The 18,590-nt window shown below is 44.6% G+C and overlaps 1 pseudogene; it reads left to right on the top strand.

Moving 5' to 3' along the window:
- Positions 1-12,819, top strand: part of LOC120381661 — a 111,653-nt pseudogene extending 98,834 nt beyond the window's left edge.
- The last annotated feature ends 5,771 nt before the right edge of the window (positions 12,820-18,590 follow it).

The raw sequence follows: 18,590 nt of genomic DNA, 5'->3' as shown, positions 1-18,590 counted from the left end.
CTTTGGGGATGGGGGAGCCTATACAGGAAGGATGGGCTCTACCTAAACCAAAGTGGAACCAAACTGCTGGCACTTAACATTAAAAAGGTTGCAGAGCAGTTTTTAAACTAAGAGATGGGGGAAAGCCAATGGCTGCAGAGGAGCTCGTGGATCGGACAGAGACTTGTCTTAGAGGGGAGTCTAGTGATAGAGATTTTCTAGTTCTAGTCAGGAAGAGAGGCTGGTAGAGGATAAAGTAGGGGCCAGATCATTCACACACAAGAATCTGACACATCAGAAAAGGGCAGACAAATAAACAGCGCAAGTTTTAAAATGCTTGTACACAAATGCCAGAAGTCTAAATAATAAGATGGGTGAATTAGAGTGCCTCGTGTTAAAGGAGGATATTGACATAATAGGCATCACAGAAACCTGGTGGAGTGAGGACAATCGATGGGACACAATCATTCCAGAGTACAAAATATATCGGAAGGACAGAGCAGGTCATATTCGGGGGGTGGGGAGGGGAGTGGCACTGTATGTTAAAGAAAATGTAATCTCAAATGTATTAAAAATCTTAAATGAAACCATATGTTCCATAGAATCTCTATGGATAGTAATTCCATGCTCTAATAAGAATATAACAATAGGGATCTGTTATCGACCACCTGTCAAAGACAGTGATAGTGAGGATGAAATGCGAAGGGAGATTAGAGAGGCTATCAAAATAAAGGAATCCATAATAATGGGAGATTTCAATTATCCCCATATTGACTGGGTACATGTCACCTCAGGACAAAATGTAGAGACAAAATTTCTGGATACTTTAAATGACTGTTTCTTGGAGCAGCTGGTACAAGAACCCACAATGGGAGAAGCAACTCTCGATTTAGTCCTGAGTGGAGCTCAGGATCTAGTCCAAGGGCTAACTGTAACAGGACCGCTTGGAAATAATGACCATAATATAACAACATTTAACATTCCTGTGGTGGGAAGAACAGCTCAACACTGGCATTTAATTTCAGGAAAGGGAACTATGCAAAAATGAGGGGGTTAGTTAAACAGAAATTAAAAGGTACAATGACTAGAGTGAAATCCCTGCAAGCTGCATGGACACTTTTCAAAAACACAATATTAGAAGCCCAACTTAAATATATACCCCAAATTAAAAAAAACAGCAAAAGAACTAAAAAAGAGTCACCGTGGCTTAACGACCATGTAAAAGAAGCAGTGAGAGATAACAAGGCATCTTCTAAAAAGTGGAAGTCAGATCCTAGTGAGGTACATAGAAAGGAGCATAAACACTACCAAATTAAGTGTAAAATGTAATAAGAAAAGCCAAAGAGGAGTTTGAAGAAGGGGCTAGCCAAATCATCAAAAGGTAAGAACTAAAGCATGAAGCCTGCTAAACAACCAGTGGGGCCACTGGACGATTGAGATACGAAAGGAGCCCTTAAAGATGATAAAGTCATTGCGGAGAAACTAAATGGATTCTTTGCTTCAGTCTTCATGGCTGAGGATGTTGGTGAGATTCCCAAACCATTTGTGGGTGACAAATCTGAGGAACTGCCACAGATTGAAGTGTCAATAGAGCAGGTTTTGGAACTACTTGATAAACTTAACTGTAACAAGTCACCGGAACCAGATGGTATTTACCAAGAGTTCTGAAGGAACTCAAATGTGAAATTGAGGAACTATTAGCTATGGTTTGTAACCTGTGCTTTAAATCGGCTTCTGTACCCAATGACTGGAAGATTGCTAATGTAACGCCAATATTGAAAAAGGTGTCTAGAGGCGATCCTGGCAGTTGCAGACCGGTAAGTCTAACGTCTGTACCAGGCAAATTAGTTGAAACAATAGTAAAGGAATAAAATTGTCAGGCACATAGAAGAACAAAAATTGTTGAGCAAAAGTCAATATGGTTTCTGTAAAGGGAAATCATGTCTTACTAATCTATTAGAGTTCTTTGAAGGTGTCAACAAACATGTGGACAAGGGGGAATCCAGTGGACATAGTGTACTTAGATTTCAGAAAGCCTTTGACAAGGTCCTCACCAAAGGCTCTTACATAAATTGTTATAATGGGATAAGAGGGAAGATCTTTTCATGGATTGAGAACTGGTTAAAAGACAGGGAACAAAGGGTAGGAATCAATGGTAAATTTTCAGAATGGAGAGGAGTAACTAGGGTGTTCCCAAGGGTCAGTCCTAGGACCAATCCTATTCAACGTATTCATAAATGATCTGGAGAAAGGGGTAAACAGTGAGGTGGCAAAGTTTGCAGATGATACTTGTGACGATGCGGTTCTGATGGGACCCAACTGAGAGTGACAAATCGCTTAAAACAGGGCAGTTACAGCCCAAGGCTGGGATTTTTCCACCTCTAAGGCAAACCAAACCAAACCAGCCAGACAAAGAGGATTTTGGTTTCACCCCACTGGTTAACCATAAGACACACAAGCAATTCCCTTAGACACTCCAGTCTAGATGGACCATTGCTCTGATGCAGTGGGCCCTTCCTATGTTCACAGTCTGTATGAGGAGTATCTACTCATTGGGACTCACTGGGGAGCCACAGAAAGGAACAAGATGTGCTGAGGCAAGAAGGCCCCGTCTCAGAGCCCCCGGGGTCACACTTGTCAAAAGCTAGAACTAGGCCCGGCCCAAGAAGGGGGCACTCCCAGGAGAGACTCTACAAAGGCTAAAGCATCAAACAACTTAGTTAACCTGAGAGAGCTGCCTTGGGGACAGTGACAGGGAGAATCCCCAGAGTGACTCCTTTGATTCTGCTCTTCACTGGCCTTTGGTTCATAGAATCATAGAACTGGAAGGGACTTTGGGAGGTCATCTAGTCCAGTCCCCTGCACTCAAGGCAGGACTCAGTATTATCTAGACCATCCCTGAGGTGTTTGTCCAGCCTCCTCTTAAAAATCCCCAATGATGGAGATTCCACAACCTCCCTACGCTATTTGTTCTGGAGCTTAACCACTCTGACAGTTAGGAAGTTTTTTCCTAATCTCCATCCTAAATTGCCCTTGCTGCAGTTTAAGGCCATTACTTCTTGTCCTATCCAGCATGTGGAATGGATAAAAGCCCCCTCTGCATTCTCTCACATTGCCCTTCTCGTCCTGGCAGGCTACAGATTAACGTCCACATTTTGCTCCAGATCATTTCATCCTCCCAGAGGGAAGGAAATGGCTGCAATGGAGCTGGCTCAGGTAAGGGATTCTCAGGGAGCTGGTGGTGGGTTCTGCTTGGAGGGAGAGGAGCAGTAAATGCATAGGAGGATAGGAGTTGCTGGAGGTGGTGGGAGGCAGGAAATATCTCGGGTGGAGAAAGGGAGGGGACAGGATGTGACAAACCTGCTGAGACTTGTGTACTCTAGGGTGTGCTGGGTTGTCACCCCGGGGTGCAGTCTGAGTAGGGTTCTGGGAACCGCTGTGCCCTCTAACCCTCAAGCTGGGCTGGCCCTTCTCACACTGCTTTGCTGGAGATTCAGCCAGCCTCTCCAGGCCCTGTTATCACCCAACACGACAGCAGGTGGTGCCATGCATCCAACTAAGCTACCTGAGTGCTTTACCTGAGCCACTCAAGGACAGATAGACGACAACAGCCAATTTCCCAGCTCCCCAACCTTGCACACCTGCTGTAGTATAAATTTAGAATTATACCATCTTATAGTGCACAGGGATCTGTATAATGTCAGCTCATTAATATAGTTCGCCTTCCCCTCGATATGGGAAAGATGTGCACAACAAGCCTGTGCTAACCAAGCTCAGCTTTTCCCCAAACACTTCACTCAAAATGCACTGATTAAGATAAAGAATAAACAAGTGTATTAATGGCAGAAAGGTAGATTTTAAGTAATTATTGTTAGAACAAAAAAGGAGCAGGTTGATCCAGAGGCGGATATGAATACAGGCTTCTTTATTGTGTTACTTGTTCCCTTGACCCAACTATCGAGTAAGCACTGGATTAGTTACATCACACGCCTTTTATCTAAGTTTGTATGTAAACACCTACATCCGTTACAACACCCCAAAACCCCTTATTAAGTAGTAGAAACACTCATACAATTAGTATACCCACCCCTAGCCAGTGTCACAGTATTACACCTATCATAGAGGCATTTTTACCTTGAAAATACCGTTCTTTGCAATAACGTGTTGCCACAAATTTCCTAAACAGCAGTTCTCAGGGTATGGAGGAAGGGTCAATGAGCAGTCCTCGGGGAAGGGAGGAAGGGGCCATAAGCCAGGGCTTGTTCATGTAGCTGGGAAAGGAAGGGAGGGGGAGGTAACATTTCTTTTACTTTCTTTCACACAAAGGACATTTATTCCAGCAACTACATTTCTTATGCAGCTGCATCAATGTCAATTCTTACAAGCAACAGGGAAAGGAAAAATATGGCAACTTATTTGTTAAGCAAAGAATTACTGCCTGCTTATGCCTTTGTCCCCAATGCATGTCAGCACATTAGCAGCTTCCCAGCTGTTTTACTGAACCCTAACGTATCCCAACAATTCTAAGCCTAACATACTAGATGGATAGAATTTGAATTAACAATTTTTCACCCTGACTGATGGTACAAGCAGTCCCCCAAGTTTCCATACACAAGCTAGAAATCCCTTTACCCTGGGAGCAGCAGTTCAGTCTTTGTTCCTCAGGTGTTTCCAGGAGTTTGCTTGTGTGGGGAATGAGGCCAAGAGATGATGTCACACCCCACCTTATGTAGCTTTTCCATATGGCGGGAACCATTTGTTCCAAACTAAGTTCCCAGTCCAGTTTGTGAAAAACTACAGGTACCAAAATGGAGTTCGTTGTCATGTGGTCTAGTCACATGTCCTGCTGAGTCATAGTAGCCATGACTCTTAAGCTGGCTGAAACAATCACAGGAAGGCTAAGCTCTTCCATGGTCCATTATCTTTGTTGATGAGCCATCAGCTCTGTCTGGCTTCTTCATTGTTGTACCTGAAAGGCTCGTTGTGGGTGTTACCCAGAGTAAGCACCTTTGAAATACAGATACAGAGTCAATATCCATAACTTCAGATACAAACATGATCCATGCACACAAATAGGATAATCATATTCAGCACATGACGCATCTTGCACAAAATGCATCATAATTATGTCCTAATCATATTATAACCATACCACTATGCTGAATATGGGGTGTAGTGTCAGATAGGGCCTAATTTCAAGGCACGGGATTTGGGAATGGAACTTCCCCTCTTTGTGGAACAGGAAATAACCCTCCAGCCAGGGCTGGGACAACTTCCAAGACTCCCAGTGCTGGAGCCTGAATCTACTGCCACTTCATTAGTTACCACCACCCGCAATCTTTGTGATACTGCAAACTTTATCCATGATGATTTTATATTCTGTTCTAGGTCATTGATAAGAATGTTAAATAGCACACAGGCAAAAAGCAATCCTTGTGGGAACCCGCTAGAAATGAATCCACTTGACCATGGTTCCCCATTTACAATCCCAGTTTTTAATCTATTTAATGTATGCTGTGTTTATTTTGTATCATTCTAGTTTTTTAGTCAAAATATTGTGCTGAATCAAGTCATGTGCCTTACAGAAGTCTAGATATATTACATCAATAATATTAGCTGCAACCAAACTTTTGATCTTATCTAATAAGGATATCCAGTTAGTTTGATAGGATCTATTTTCTCTAAACCTTTGTTAATAGGTACTAATTATATTACCTTCCTTTAATTCTTTATTAACGAAATCCAGTATTGACTGCTCCATTATTTTGCTCAGTATTGATATCAGACTGACACTCTTGTAATTAGCTGGGTCATCTCTTTTACCCTTTTTAAATATTGGCACAGCATTAGCTTAATTCCAGTCTTCTGGAATTTCCCCAGTGTTCCAAGTCCTAATTACAATCAACATCAATAGTCCACCACGCTCCTCCACCAGGTGTTTAAAAACTCTTGGATACAAGTTATCTGGACCTGCTTATTTAAACATGTCTAACTGTAATAACTGCTGTTTAATGTCCTTGTGAGTTCTTGTTGGAATGGAAGGAGTGTCGTCCAACATCTTATGATACGAGTACAGGATCTGTTTTTCTCCAAATCCAGGAGAGAACACTTATTGAACACTTTTACCTCTTCTGCATTATTTTAGATAATTCTGCCATTTCCGTCTAGTAATTTATCACTACCATTGTTAGGATTAATATACTTTTCAAAACTTCCTTCTTATTTTCATTGATTGGTCATTGATTTCTGATAGCTTCCTCTGACGAGGCGGTTCTGGCGGGACCCAATTCAGGACCACTTGCTCAAACAGGGCAGTCACAGCCCTAGGCTGGGGTTTTTCCACCTCTAAGGCAAACCAAACCAGCCAGACAAAAAGGACTTCGGTTTCACCCCACTGGCTAACCACAAGTCACAAGAGTAATTTCCTTAGACACTCCAGTCTCCCAGTATCACCACCAGTGCCACCCGTCCCGGGGAGGAATGGTTATGAAAACCAACACCCCAATAAAAGAAAAAGGTTCTTTCGATTCCAAAGAATCAAGCCCCAGACTCAGGTCAATATACACATCAGATCTTACCCACAAATCACGCTGTTGCCAATCCTTTAGAATCTAAAATCTAAAGGTATATTCATAAAAAGAAAAAGGTAGAGATGAGAGCTAGAATTGGTTAAATTGAATCAATGACATACAGTAATGGCAAAGTTCTTAGTTCAGGCTTGTAGCAGTGATGGCATAAACTGCAGGTTCAAATCAAGTCTCTGGAGAACATCCCCCGCTGGGATGGGTCATCAGTCCCTTGTGTAGAGCTTCAGCATGTAGCAAAGTCCCTCCAGAGGTAGAAGCAGGATTGAAGATAAGATGGAGATGAGGCATCAGCCTTATATAGGCTTTTCCAGGTGTAAGAACCTCTTTGTCCTTACTGTGGAAAATTACAGCAAAATGGAGTCTGAGGTCACATGGGCCAGTCCCTGCATACTTTGCTGAGTCACAAGGTGTATCTGCCTTCTCTCCATGGGTCAGTTGTGTAGCTGATGGTCCTTAATGGGCCATCAAGCAGGCTAGGCAGAGCTAACACCAACTTGTCTGCGATGTCTCCCAGAAGTACAGCACCAGCTTGAAATACAGACAGTATAGAGCCAATATTCATAACTTCAACTACAAAATGATACATACATACAGACAGCATAATTATAACCAGCAACCCATAACCTGGTCTTAGACACCTCATATGACCCCCTTTACATCAGATTTGGTGCCACTACAGGACCTTGGTTGCAACCCATGTTCTATATGGTCCCAATTTATATCAATAACGTCACACTTCCCTTACCAATTTTCTATAATTCTGACCTTCTAACTCAGTTGTGAGCAACCTTTCAGAAGTCTTCATTTATTCACTCTAATTTAAGGTTTTGAGTGCCAGTAATACATTTTAACATTTTTAGAAGATCTTTCTCTGTCTATAATATATAACTAAACTATTGTTGTATGTAAAGTAAATAAGGCTTTTAAAATGTTTAAGAAACTTCATATAAAATTAAATTAAAATGCAGAGCCCCCCCGGACTGGTGGCCAGGACCCAGGCATTGTGAGTGCCACGGAAAATCAGCTTGCGTGCTGCCTTCAGCACCCGTGCCATAGGTTGCCTACCCCTGTTCTAACTAATATTCTTTACTACTGACTTCCCTTTTCTTTCTTATATTTTATTTGGAGAGTGTTTCCTACCAGGAAGCCATTAGTAGGGTCCAGAGCCAGCCCCATCTCCTATATCAAGCTCTGGCTAGTAGGTATGTGATAAATGTGAAGACCCTGCCTCTGTCTGTCAGCTGGGAGACACAAAGGTTCTCTCTTTCTACCCTCTGATGCCGCCTGGCTGTTCTAGGTAAGGTGGGGTGGGACTGTGTTAACATGTGCCTCCCGGGGCTTCCATTTCCCTGGTGCTGCTGTTCCGTGAATAGTGGGGCTGTGAGTGGGGCAGCAGGTATTGAGTGTTGGACTCTTGCTCTTTCAGGGGCCGGTGACCTTCGAGGAGGTGGCTGTGTATTTCACCAAGGGGGAATGGGCACTACTGGACCCTGTTCAGAGAGCCCTCTACAGGGATGTCATGCAGGAGAACTCTGAGACGGTGACCTCGCTGGGTAAGCAGTCCTGTCCCCTGGGTTATTAGAAGCTGTGGGGTCTTTGAAGAACCTGAGTAGTAATAACTTTATACCTTTATTCGTCATACAAGTTTTGACAAGTTTCCTTGCCCCCCCTTTTTTGCCTTATCTCCCACCCACTAGTACCATTTTTGGACATGTGCCTTTTTGGTGCCGTCAATCATTTTAATTGCATTGAATGTCTCCTTATTGGCTACATTCATAACTACATTAGCTTTCATGCCTTTTCCTCATTTTAAGAGGAAAATATGCTGCCTTTAGAATTCTAAATTGAGTAAATAGGTGTGTGACTCATGCATGGCTTGTGTGACAGTCAGATGAGCTCTTTTAGGAGAGCGTGTAATGTTACCATTCAGGATCCCATGGGTGAAGGGTTGCGAGCCGTGGGAGGGACGGAGACGGGGTAGTAGATATGCCAGGACATGGGGCGGGTATGTGCAGGGAAGCAGCAGGGAGGTAGGAGACTGTGAGAGACAAGGAGAAAATACAAGAAGTTCTCAAGTTGCCGGGAGGTGGTGCTGGCTGAGAGTAATGGGAAGAAGGGGAGGGAAGTGTGGGGGAAGGGCACCCAGGAAGTGGGCTGGGTGGGTCAGTGGGAGGGAGGAGAGGTTTGGGGATCTGGAGCTGTGGGGGATCCCAGACCTTTAACCCCGAATCCCTACCCATGCCTTGTTGCTTTAGAGCCTCCACTCCAGTTTTATTTCTGTTCAGTTTCACTTTATTATACATTTTTTTCCCCAAATATTATTCTTTTAACTCTTGACCTCCCTCTCCCACTCATTACCCCCCTCCTCACATAACCTCCCCATCTCCTATGCACAGCGACCCCGGCCACCGATCCTGAGTCCTTGCTGCATCTTCCCTCCCAGAGCATGGCCCCTACCCAGGCACAAATGGGCACTTCGTTGATGATGTGTCAGGGTGGTCTAGTCTGTACAATTTTACTCCTATAAGATTACATATTCAAGCCCTTCACACCAGTCGGGCTTATCTCTATACGCCAATACCGCCTGTTCCCAGTGTTCCCTTCCTAGCTCTGATGCCGCAGAGCCTGGCCTGTGTCCCTGTTCCCGTTCGCCCCCTAACCAACATTCATGGGGCCTCATCTGGAGCACTGTGTCCAGTTTTGGGCCCAACACTATAGGAAGGATGTGGAAAAATTGGAAAGCATCCAGCGGGGGGCAACAAAAATGGTTAGGGGACTGGAACACATGACTTCTGAGGAGAGGCTGAGGGAACTGGGATTGTTTAGTCTGCAGAAGAGAAGAATGAGGGGGGATTTGATAGCTGTTTTCAACTATCTGAAAGGGGGCTCCAAAGAGGATGGATCTAGGGGTACGTCTTCACTACCCGCCAGATCGGCGGGTAGCAATCGATTTCTCGGAGTTCGATATATCGCGTCTCATCTAGACGCAATATATTGAACTCCGAACGCGCTCCTGTCGACTCCGGAACTCCACCACCGCGAACGGTGGTGGCGGAGTCGATGGGGGAGCCGCGGACGTCGATCCCGCGGCGTGAGGACAGGTAAGTAATTCGAACTAAGGTATTCGACTTCAGCTACGCTATTCGTGTAGCTGAAGTTGCGTACCTTAGATCGAACTCCCCCCCCCCCAGTGTAGACCAGGCCTAGACTGTTTTCAGTGGTAGCAGATGACAGAATAAAGAGTAATGATTTCAAGTTGCAATGGGGGAGGTTTAGGTTGGATATTAGGAAACACTATTTCACTAGGAGGGTGGTGAAGGCCTGGGATGAGTTCCCCACGGAGGTGGTGGAATCTCCTTCCTTAGAGGTTTTTAAGATCAGGCTTGACAAAGCCTTGGCTGGGATGATTTAGTTGGGGAGTGATCCTGCTTTGAGCAGGGGTGGGACTAGATACCTCCTGAGGTCCCTTCCAACCCTGATATTCTATTATTCCAATTTCCTTCCTCCCTCCTGTTTGACCCCATTTATAGAGTAATATTCTCAGCTATACCTTAACCAGTAATTGTGCTGAAATTTAACTAACCAATTCTAACATATTGTGACATAATTCTCTAACCCAGGCGTCAGCCACCTTTCAGAAGTGGTGTGCTGAGTCTTCATTTATTCACTCTAATTTAAGATTTCATGTGCCAATAATACATTTTAACGTTTTTAGAAAGTCTCTTTCTATAAGTCTATAATACATAATTGAACTATTGTATGTAAAGTCAGTAAGGTTTTAAAATGTTTAAGAAGCTTCATTTAAAATTAATTAAAAATGCAGAGCCTTCTGGACCGGTGGCCAGGACCTGGGCAGTGTGAGTGCCACTGAAAATCAGCTCGTGTGCCGCCATAGGTTGCCTACTCCTGCTCTAACCAATTATAAACCACTACCCTAATTAACTTACACCTGGCAACATTAATTATACAGGAGAGAGAAACAATTAGAGAACCAGACTGATTAACAATGTAAAAGTGGTGGCCATAAAGATAAAGCAATACAGAAATGAGGGTTTCACAACCACAACCATTGATAAGTGATTTCTTGCCAGACAGGCTGGTATCAAATTAAGGTTTCTTTAACCATCTTAAGATCCAGACAGGATCATCTTCCTAAGAGCCCAATAGCACCTTATTTCAGTGTGACTGGTTTGGGATGTGAGGATGTGACCCTTCACTTCCCAGCTTATGGCTGCCCCTGGTGCTTAGCCAAAGGCCTTAGCCTAAGAACAAGGCCTCGGGCTATCCTAGTGAGAGAAGGCCCAGACACAGGCACACTGTGATTTTGATTCTTTGTTTTCATACTCCTGTAACTAGCTAAGTGATAAAAATACCCCTAAGTTCTTAAAGTCTAGGCTTTGCAGGCAGGCCTGAATATCTCTATTCTAACAGAGGGTTCTACCCCCTCCCCCATGCTGTGTCTGTCTTGTCTATTTAGACTGTAAATTCTTCAGAGCATGGCCCATCTACTATTCTGCATTTGTACTGTGCCTAGCACAACGGAGACACACTGTTAGTTGGTCCTTAGGCCTAAGGTAATGCGTATGATTAATAATAATAATAATAACTCTCCTGCCACTTGGAGCCAAGGAAGCTGGTCTTGGGATGTTACTGCTTAAAAATGATCTGAGCTTAAAACCATGGAATATTCTTTGTGACAAGTATCCCACAAATTCCACCGACCTCCCTTGTTTTCTTTGTCTGACATAGGGTTTCTAAATTCCAAACCTGATGTGGTCTCACAGCTGGAACGAGGGGAAGAGCCGTGGGTCCTGGACCTCCAGGGTTCTGAGAAAGAAGTGCTTCCAAGAGCTGCCTGCACAGGTGAGGACTTGGTTAAAGCAAGTCAAAACTGTCCGTGAATACAGGAAACATTTGGGATGCCGCATAAAGACCTTGTGAGCTCTCCAAGTTCAGGATTGTTCCCTGCAGATGTGGAATAATTAGGCAGATGTCACTCATGGCTTCCCACCTATCCTGACTAACAACTGGCAGCAGATCCCTACCTGATCCCACTTTCCCCTGCATGTTCTGGTGAAATGCAGACCAAAACTGATCCCTTCCTCTCTTCTCTGGGGAAAATCAGCTCCTGATAGGTTTGATCTCTCCGGCACATATTTTGGTTTGTTCATCCCTTTAAAATTCCTGTCTCTGAGATTTCCTTTTCTCAGGCACAGGGAGTGACCTATGTCTGGATTCTCTCTGTCTCCCATCAGGTGATAGGATGGTGCGTGAGAATGAGGAGCAGAAACCCCAGCAGGAAGATGTTGAGCAAGGAGCACCACATGGGACGTTATCAGGAAGACCCAAAGGGAATGTTTCCAGGAGTTGTGCACTCCGAGAAACAGTAAAAGCCTCTGAGACTCAGCAGAGGCCAGGGGAGAACTTCAGTAGCCTCTCAGACCTTATTACACATGAGAGAATCAACTTGGAAGAGACAAACTACACAGGCCACGAGTGTGGTAAAAGCTTCAGTCAGCGCTCAAACCTTATCACACATCAGAGAATCCACACAGGGGAGACGCCCTACATGTGCTCTGAGTGCGGGAAAAGCTTCAGTCAGCGCTCAAACCTTATCAGACATCAGAGAACCCACACGGGGGAGACGCCCTACACGTGCGCTGAGTGCGGGAAAAGCTTCAGTCGGCGCTCAAACCTTATCACACATCAGAGAATCCACACAGGGGAGACACCGTACACGTGCGCTGAGTGCGGGAAAAGCTTCAATCGGCGCTCAAAACTTATTACACATCAGAGAATCCACACAGGGGAGACGCCCTACACGTGCGCTGAGTGCGGGAAAAGCTTCAGTCGGCGCTCAGTCCTTATCAGACATAAGAGAATCCACACAGGGGAGACACCGTACACGTGCGCTGAGTGCGGGAAAAGCTTCAGTCGGCGCTCAAACCTTATCACACATCAGAGAATCCACACAGGGGAGACGCCCTACACGTGCGCTGAGTGCGGGAAAAGCTTCAGTCAGCGCTCACACCTTATCAGACATCAGAGAATCCACACAGGGGAGACACCCTACATGTGCGCTGAGTGCGGGAAAAGCTTCAGTCGGCGCTCACACCTTATCAGACATCAGAGAATCCACACATGAGAGATACCCTACACATTCTCTGAGTGCGGGAAAAGTTTCATTGAGCACTCAGACTTTGTCAGACATCGTAGAATCCACAGTGGAGAGAGACCCTACACATGCTCTGCATTTGGGAAAAGCTTCAGTCAGATGTCATTCCCTATTAGAGATCAGAAAATCCAAATCGGAGAGAACTGTAAGAAATGCCTTTGTTGGGGCTTCCCAAAGATTTGTTTTTTAAAAAATCACATTTGCTAATTCCAATATAGTGATCTTTGCACCATCTTCACTGTGGTCTCTCAGCTCTGCCAGATGAGTTGCCTGCTTCTGCCTTTTGCAGCTCACCCGTCTTTGGGGTCAATCCTGTGATCTTTTCTATCAGCTCCTTTCCTTTTGACTTGTAGGAGCGTGTGTCCCTCCAGCCAGGAATTTCATCAGCTTTATGTGGGGGAGAGAGGGTTGATGCCAAAAAGCTACCCTGAGGCAAAAGTTACCTGTGCCTTACATCCACTAGGACTGTACATGGAATTGGGTGCTCAAGTTAGTGATTTTGGTGTAAAAAGACAATTATAGCTGTAGAGCAGAAGAAGCCGAGGGAGTGAACCTAACAGACAATGATCAAGTGATCTCTCTCCTGCCATCCATCTCCATCCTCTGACAAACAGAGGCTAGGGACACCATTCCTTTCCCATCCTGGCTAATAGCCATTAATGGACTTAACCTCCATGAATTTATCCAGTTTTCTTTTAAACCCTGTTATAGTCCTAGCCTTCACAACCTCTTCAGGCAAGGAGTTCCACAAGTTGACTGTGCGCTGTGTGAAGAAGAACTTCCTTTTATTTGTTTTAAACCAGCTGCCTATTAATTTCATTTGGTGGCCCCTAGTTCTTGTATTATGGGAGTAAGTAAATAACTTTTCCTTATCTACTTTCTCCACATCACTCATGATTTTATATACCTCTATCATATTCCCTCTTAGTCTCCTCTTTTCCAAGCTGAAAAGCCCTAGCCTCTTTAATCTCTCCTCATATGGGACCCGTTCCAAACCCCTAATCATTTTAATTGCCCTTCTCTGAACCTTTTCTAATGCCAGTATATCTTTTTTGAGATGAGGAGACCACATCTGTACATAGAATTCAAGATGTGGGCATACCATGGAGTTATATAAGGGTAATAATATAGTCAGTCTTATTCTCTATTCCTTTTTTAATGATTCCTAACATCCTGTTTGCTTTTTTGACCGCCTCTGCACACTGCGTGGACATCTTCAGAGAACTATCCACAATGACTCCAAAATCTTTTTCCTGATTTGTTGTAGCTAAATTAGTCCCCATCATATTTTATGTATAATTGGAGTTATTTTTTCCAATATGCATTACTTTACATTTATTCACATTAAATTTCATTTTCCATTTTGTTGCCCAATCACTTAGTTTTGTGAGATTTTTTTTAAGTTCTTCACAATCTGCTTTGGTCTTAACTATCTTGAGCAGTTTAGTATCATCTGCAAACTTTGCCACCTCACTGTTTACCCCTTTCTCCAAATCATTTATGAATAAGGTGAATAGGATTGGTCCGAGGACTGACCCTTGGGGAACACCACTAGTTACCCCTCTCCATTCTGAGAATTTACCATTAATTCCTACCCTTTGTTCCCTGTCTTTTAACCAGTTCTCAATCCTTGAAAGGACCTTCCCTTTTATCCCATCACAACTTAATTTATGTAAGAGCCTTTGGCGAGGGACCTTGTCAAAGGCTTTCTGGAAATCTAAGTACACTATGTCCACTGAATCCCCCTTGTCTACATGTTTGTTGACCCCCTCAAAGAACTCTAATAGATTAGTAAGACAGGATTTCCCTTTACGGAAACCGTGTTGACTTTTGCCCAACAATTTATGTTCTTCTATGTGTCTGACAATTTTATTCTTTACTATTGTTTCAACTAATTTGCCCGGTACCGATGTTAGACTTACTGGTCTGTAATTGCCGGGATCACCTCTAGAGCCCTTTTAAAATATTGGCGTTACATTAGCTAACTTCCAGTCATTGGGTACCGAAGTCGATTCAAAGGACAGGTTACAAACCATAGTTAATAGTTCCGAACTTCACATTTGAGTTCTTTCAGAACTCTTGGGTGAATGCCATCTGGTCCTGGTGACTTGTTAATGTTGAGTTTATCAATTAATTCCAAAACCTCCTCTAGTGACACTTCAGTCTGTGACAGTTCCTCAGATTTGTCACCTACAATTTGGCAATGTTTATGCTCCTTTCTAGGATTTGACTTCCACTTTTAAAGGAAGTCTTTTTGTCTCTCACTGCTTCTTTTACATGGTTGTTAAGCCCGGTGAGTCTTTTTAGTTCTTTACTGTGTTTCTTAAATTGGGGTATACATTTAAGTTGGGCCTCTATTATGGTGTCGTTAAAGTGTCCATGCAGCTTAAAGGAATTTCACTTTAGTCACTGTACCTTTTAATTTCTGTTTAACTAACCCCCTCATATTTGTATAGTTCTCCTTTTTTAAATCAAATGCCACAGTGTTGGGCTGTTGAGATGTTCTTCCCACCACAGGGATGTTAAATGTTATTATATTATGCCGTTTATTTCGAGCAACTGCAGTTATTCGGGAGAGTACAGACAGGCAGAGTTTCCCCTCCCGAGGTAGGTCTCGGTTAGATAAACAATTAAGGCAAGCATTTATACCTCTTGCGACATACACTGAGGAGCAACAACTGCATTTTGTTTGTACATATTCCTTTCTGATAGCTTACTTCTCTCAGCAATTTCTGCTACAATCTGCATTCTATTCTTATCTAACACAAGGTCGAAAACCAGCGTCTCTTACAGTTCTTTTCTGCTCACCCACGCCCTGCTTGGAAGTCTCCCGTTATTAGCTGTTAGTTAGCCTGGTAAATATCAAGTCCCTGAGAAAACACAGTTATACGAAGCAAAACAAAATCACAAACAGAAATGTCATTGGAAATTCAAAAATTAAAAAGGAAAATGCAATTCCCATCACTTCATTGTATCTGGGCCATTCCTGTATCGAGAGTACCCGCTAAGGGCCCTGTGTGCTTATGGAAACCTGGAGGAACTCATAGCACAGCCTGGACATGAAACTCAGCTGCTCCCAGGTGCCGCAGTAAAACCCTTTCCCTGCTGTGATGTTGATGATTTTATGAAAATATGCTAATGAGTGTGAACATAATGTAACTGGAACATGCTTCATGCAAAAGGTCTCTTGTGCAGTATCATTACAAAGCTTATTATCTACTGTGTGTGTTCAGCCTATTTGTATGAACCGATCATTCCTGTATCTGAAGCTAGAAATATGAACTATAACTCTGAGGTCCTGTTGTAATGATGCAAAGTGTGGGCCATTAATAGTGGTTTGGACTCTTGATGGCTCCCATTAACCAGGACAATTGACTGGAGATGGCTCTGTCCTGCACCATCTGTGAGTCAGGCCAGGAACAATGAAGGCTTGGGGTCTCACAGGGCATGGGGCCATGTCACCTGGTACAGGAATCCATCTTAAACCTGGGGCTTTTCCCCAGGAGAGAGAGAAAAGATTCCTGCCTTGTACCAAAGCTGTTTAAGGGGGTGGAACAGAAGAAAGGTGGCTGCAATCATGAGAAATCCCCTAGCTACCACCTGAGCTGGAACAAGGACTATACCAGGTGAAAAGATTGGGCTCAGACAAGAAATAAGTCTAGTCTGCAAAAGAAGCTTATTGGAAGATCTCTGAGGGTGAGATTTTATCTGTATTGAGTTTCATACTGTATTAGTCTTAGACTTGCATGTTTTTGTTTTATTTTGCTCTATGGAGAATACAAACTCCACAGAGAAGGAAAAGTTAATGCCTTAGAAAAATCTGTGTGTGTTAGAGTGTCTAGGAACCACTCTCCTATAGCTTCTTTTCTCTGATTTCCTTTAGAAAATCTGAAGTAGGGAGCAGAAAACCATTGTCTTTTCTGAGGTGTGAGCTCAGGACCTACTGAGTATGAGACTGACATGCTGCCAACTATGCTAAGAAGGCCCAGGAAAATGTTTAGGCTCAGTGCATATAGGATCCTCCTACAGCAGTGACTGGAGCAGGGAAGGAACTGGAAGAAGCAGAGAGATCTGGTGCCCACAGACCTGTCCTGGCCTCTTTCTCAGCAGCAAAGAAATCAATTTGCCCTTCCAGTGAACAATCTGCTGGAACTAATGGAAGCACAGGGGGGATGTTTCTAAAGTATGCACCCACCTCTACATTTTAGAACTTACTCTCCTTTTTCTAGTGTAGCACTTTGTATATGAATTAGGCAAAACAAACTACACAGGTAAGAGAAACAAGGGCTTGAGAGAAAGCTTGAACTCATAACCCCAACAGATGGCCCCTCTGCACTAACCAGTTGCACCCCTGAATATGTTTTTTAAACACATTTGGGAAGCAGGCAGTTATCAGTCTCTGTGGTTCACACCTTTGCCTGGTAATTGAAAGGCTGCTGGTTCAAACTTAACTCAAGATGCGGCTTTTCAGCGAGGAGACTCCAGTACATTTTAACAGGAAGAAAATCTCCTCTATTCTGGCTTTGCCCCATTAGACTCCTTCTGCCCATCTTCTCCCCCTCCCCCAGTCTCTTTCCTTCCCCACTGGGGCCATGCAGAGAGGAGCCCCAGTCAGTCTCTGTCACAGAGAGTCTGTATCCCATAAAGGGAGGGAGGGGTCTCTCTAAAACACTGATAATGGGGAGGGGAGTGGTGTGCGTGGTTAGGGGGAGATAGGATGGAGAGCTAACAGTGGGGCACAGAGAGATTCCCCCAGATTTGGGAGATCCCCTGCTGCCCCCTATCAGCCAGCTGTGAGAAGAACAACTGTTGGCATGGAGGGTCTCCACATGCTGCCCCCGCCCCAACTGCCAACTCTGCCAACTGTGGCAATGGGAGCTGCGGGGGTGGAGTCTGTGGGTAGCAGTGCGCAGAGACGCCCCCGGCCCTCCAGCTTAGGGGCTGCGGGTTGCTTTTGGGAGATGCCCGAGGTAAATGCTGCACCCTTCACCCTCTCCTGCAACCCCTGCCCCAGCCCAGACCCCACACCTGCACCCAACCTCCCTCCAAGAGCCTGCCCCCCACACTGCCTCCTTCACCACAACCCCCTCACTGAGCCCAGACCCTGCACCCAAACTCTCCCAGAGCCCAACCCCTCTCCCTCCCACAACCAAACTCCTTCCCAGAGCCTTAGGCAGGTGTGTGTGGCAGGTGGGGCAGGACTTGGTCCCATTCTGGGCACCACCAAAAATTATACAAACCTGCCACCTCTGTCCAGCCCAATCTTCTGCTGATGCACCTCAGCCCACACCCGTGCAGGGTTTGAAGCTTCCGTTGCTTAAATTCCAGGACACGGAGGGATTTCAGCTCCCCTTTGCCCAGAGAGAACCTTCACCCCACTCCTAACCAGGTTCTTGTCCATGGGATCACTGTAGGGGGGCTGGGTCCCTCGGTGTCTTTTCTCTGTCTAGGACAGGCCTGGGTGCAATAACTGGGGGCATCTGAGCACCCAGGACCTTCTGTGGTCCCATCTGCCATTGACTCCAGCCTTTTTTCTATCCATCGTCAGCACCATCCCAAGCCAGCAGCACTCGCCTCAAAAAGACAGAGTCCAGTGGCACCTTACAGACTAACAGATGTATTGGAGCATAAGCTTCCATGGGTGAATCCCACTTCGTCAGATGAATGTAGTGGAAATTTGCAGGGGCAGGTATAAATATGCAGGCAAGAATCAGTCTAGAGATAAGGAGGTTAGTTCAATCAGGGAGGATGAGACCCTCTTCTAGCAGTTGAGGTGTGATCACCAAGGGAGGAGAAACTGCTTTTGTAGTTGGCTAGCCAGGCACAGAATTCCCACTCCATTCATCTGA

The sequence above is a fragment of the Mauremys reevesii genome, linkage group 14 (genome assembly GCF_016161935.1).
Source record: "Mauremys reevesii isolate NIE-2019 linkage group 14, ASM1616193v1, whole genome shotgun sequence".
NCBI lineage: Eukaryota > Metazoa > Chordata > Testudines > Geoemydidae > Mauremys > Mauremys reevesii.
The sequence above is the reverse complement of the archived record's forward strand: the minus strand, read 5'-3'. Positions and strand labels throughout refer to the sequence as shown.